Below are 4,083 nucleotides of genomic sequence, written 5' to 3'. Positions count from 1 at the left end.
TGACAGTAGAAAGCAGCTATAGGACAAAAAGAAAATCTATACTCTAGATGTGAAAAAAAAAAAAAAAAAAAAGAGTTACAAAAAATCCATGGAGCCACTTCCTCACCAACAGCCCCAGCACTGAAGACACTTGTCATGTCCACATGGCCATGGCAATTCCTGGCTTTCCCAGGGACCAGCTGGACTTACTGCTCCCTTTGTCAGCACTTTGTTGCACAAATCTGGGAGATAAGTTACCTGCCAGACCCCAGCAAACAGGGAGAAATTCCTTCTCCAGCTGCACGAGCAGCCCAACTGAGCTGCCAGCTCTGCACACCCCCCGTTACCAGCTGTGCCATCCCAAAACACATCAGCAGAGCTGCCACGTCCACACCAAATGTACCCTAAGAGGACACAAACCACGGAGCAAGGTGACTCCAAAAGCATCAAAATCAGTGATGGGCAGAGCTGTTCTAGAGTAAGAGAGCCTGGACAGCTGCTGGGAAGCTGCAGAGCAGAGAGGACCAGTTTATCCCAGCAAGCTGATTCTTGCTTCAGCCAGCATCCCAGTGAGAACAGGGCATATTACAATTCCTTTTAATATTTGCTGCCTGGGTCAGGCTGGTGACAAAGGAGCAGCTCTGAATATGCAAGAGGCCCCAGACAAAGGGCCCATTAGCCAAACATGCCCATTACTGTGCAGAGAGGCAAATTCTCCTGCCAGAGAACCCTCAGCCAAGCAACAAAACTATATGGCAAGTGTGCAAAACCCATATTCCGCACAAGTGACAGACAGTATGGCAGGGAAAGCAAATGGGGCTATAAACGCAAATGTGGCTCAATAAAGGGAATGAAAAGTGAGGGAAAAACTCTGTAACACTTTCTGGAAGGGGACACAACAGCAAAGAGACCCTTGAGGAAAATTTCTGTAAATCCAGAGCTGCCAGACCCTGCTCCCAGATCACCTGAGATGTGTCTGTAACTTTGAGGTGCAGGTTAGCAAAGATTTCATGTATCCATTGCAAAGAAAATTTGTCAGAGATAAGGGTTCGGTATTTCCTTTAATTTTTCTATCACAAAATTTTTGGTTGTTTTTGTGTTAATGGGGTCACAAAATTTTAACCAGCATAAACAAGAGTGATTCCAGTAAATTTTACAAGCTATAACACTGCTTTTCCATTCTCCATGGTTCCTGCTGGGTCTGCCAGCAAGTTCAATGTATTTATAGTTCAATGTATATCTTATTCTGGACGTTATTTTCCAAGAAGATCCAAGTAGCCCTGTCTGAGCAGGAGTTTATGCAGAGCTCACTGCAGTGATCCCTACTCAGAGTGCAGTGTTGGTTTTATCCCTGTGTACATTACCCAACGAACTGTTCCCATATATTATGTAAAATCATGTAAATGGGTGTATGTGCATTTAGAAGGAGGGAGCTTGCTCATAAATCTCACTTCAGTTTCAAACACAGAGCACTAAGTTTGAATTTAAAGTATTTTTTTTCCTTTCACTGTGGATTTAGAGCAGGCTCCTTCCATCATCCATGCAGGAAAAGCACTCAGAATCAGGGAGCTTGAGAAAAGTTAGTGCAGCCACATTTACAACAACTGTCCTTAATCTTGGGAATTTATCCTGGAAGTTTGCCTGCAGTTTGTCTTGGAGAGGAAATGTCCATCAATTTGATGTTCAGGTACTGAGGAGAGAGCAAGGCGGGGGTCAGAGGGGTCTGAAAACCCCCATTGACCCCCCCTGGGACCCCTCACTCACCTGATCCACCGAGTGCAGCGTCCCACAGATGCTGGGGAGAGACACGGGGGCATTTGAGGAGGGGTCTCAGAGGGGCCCTCACAGAGACCCCGCCTGCCCAGCAATCACCGCACAGAGATCCCCACAAATCCCCGGGACTCCCAAAATCCCCCCTGACAATTCCAGACCCAGAGACTCATTCCCATCCCCACTGTGGGTTGAACCCCTGCACTTATCTGTCAGAGATCAAGGGATTAGAATCCAGGTCAGGTGAGAAGAGCTGTTCCACTATCTGGGAAACTCCTGCCATCACTGGCTTGTTGTCTCTTAGTCAGCTACAATAAAGAAAAACAGGCATCAGAGCATTCTCTCAGTAGCATACAAGCCAAACCCTTTGTCCAGGGACCATTACCTTCGTCCCTGGGCCATTACCTTGTCCATGGGCCATTACCTTCTCCATGGGCCATTACGAGCCGGGTGCGGCCCGAGGAGCTTTCTTTACCATGATAATGGGAAGAAATGCTACAGCGAGAAAGAGCAGGGGAACAAAGCCCCCAACCCCCAAAACCAGGGCAGCACCAGAAAACAACGTGGGAAAGGCAAAATGAGCGTGTTTTCTGCCAGAAAATGAGTAATAATATTAATCAGAACTTCTGGAGAAATTTAGGAACATCACTTTCATGTGATAAATACAGGCCATGCCCGTCTTTCCAGCCCAGGTGAAAACAGGAAGGAAAACTACAGCAAAAGCAGAGTCCCTTTTTTGGATGCATTTCCTAAAGGCTCTGTACTGTACCCTGCTCAGCTCAGGAGCTGGAACTGCTCTCGCAGGACACAGTGTCTGAAGGAACGCTGGAGCTGTGACATTAAAGCCACCAAAACCAGTGACTAAATAGAAACAGATCCTTACCTGGTTCGATGTCCCCATCTCTGGCTCGTGCTCACGGGGGTTCCCTGCTCCAGCACACAGCCCCCGAGACCTGGGCTAAGGCGTTGCCCTACCAAGCAGAAAACAAGGGGTTAACAAAGCTTTGAACACATTCTGTCCTCAGAGTAGTTAGACAAAACATCCATCAACGTGGATCTTTAATAAGGGCAGCTTGTACCTAGGATTGCAATGGACTTTTATATGTTATTACTGCAAAGTCTGTTTGAACTTATTTTGATATTAAAAGTGTTTACTTCTCTCTCATTAGCTATTATAGATAATATCCAAATCAAGCCGAATTAAATAAATTGCCTTTACTGCCCGCCCCTCCTGCTCTGGAAGTGGAGGACACAGGGGACTCGCAGCTGTCCCCCACTATTCTCCAAATCTTTATGCAATAATGGATTAATTTTTCTTAAAACTTATTTCTCTTATCGGGACTCCCCTCCCCGTGTTCTATCATTTAACCCAGCGGGCTGTCCCTTGGTATTTCGGGCAACTTACTTTTTTTTTTTATCTTTTTCGATTTCTCCGGGGTTTTCCTGGGGTTTGTTCGTTTTCTGTCTTACGCTGATCTGACCTCTATGGCATCAGATCACCCTGTGTTCTTACTGCCATCCCGGGAAACCCAGTTTTTATACAGATTTTCCTGGCCTGAGGCGAGAGTTCCCTTTGTTTCTGCTGAGGATTGTCATATTCAAATAAACCTTTTCTTGGTGGTACCCGGGACAAAAGTCCTTCTTGCGCCTCGATGAGGGCTGTGCCTGCTCCCTATTCATGTGTAATTTCCTTGGGAGTGCTGCTTTCTCACTTATGGGAACCGGTGATCAGCCGGAGGATAGGCTATAGGGCAACTACCCCAAATTACCTGTCGTGTCCTGGCTTTGTGAACCTTTTAGCATATCAGGCACCCCTGCACTTCCTGTTTAGCTAATTCATAAATCCCCTTACACCCGAAGAATTTCAGAAATTGTTCTGCCAGAGCCTGTGATCCCCAATGTGTTCGCAAATGTAGTCTCTAGAATTTTTCTGGTATAATCCTTAGATATTAATTCCCTCTCATCTGGTAATTTCTACTTACCTTCTTCTAATGTACTTCCTATCTTTTTTTTTTCCCCTTCAATCTCTTTTTGGGAGGGACAAGGGGGATATCCCTGAGTCTCGCCTTCTCCGAGTTCTGGGGTACTTACCGTTAGTAGTGCTGCATTTTTTGTTTCTTTATCTGCTGAATTGTTTCTTCTAATCCAAAATTGTATTCCTGTTTGATGTCTCTTCACATGCACGACCGAGATTGCTAAAGGTTCTGGGGGGTCCTGAGGGGGTCTGGGGGGTCCTGAGGGGGTTCAGGGGGGGGTCTGGGGGGTCCTGAGGGGGTCGGGGGTGTCCTGAGGGGGTTTCAGGGGGGTCCTGACACAGAAGAGACTTCATGCTCA

The sequence above is a fragment of the Catharus ustulatus genome, chromosome 8, assembly GCF_009819885.2.
Source record: "Catharus ustulatus isolate bCatUst1 chromosome 8, bCatUst1.pri.v2, whole genome shotgun sequence".
NCBI lineage: Eukaryota > Metazoa > Chordata > Aves > Passeriformes > Turdidae > Catharus > Catharus ustulatus.
The sequence above is the reverse complement of the archived record's forward strand: the minus strand, read 5'-3'. Positions refer to the sequence as shown.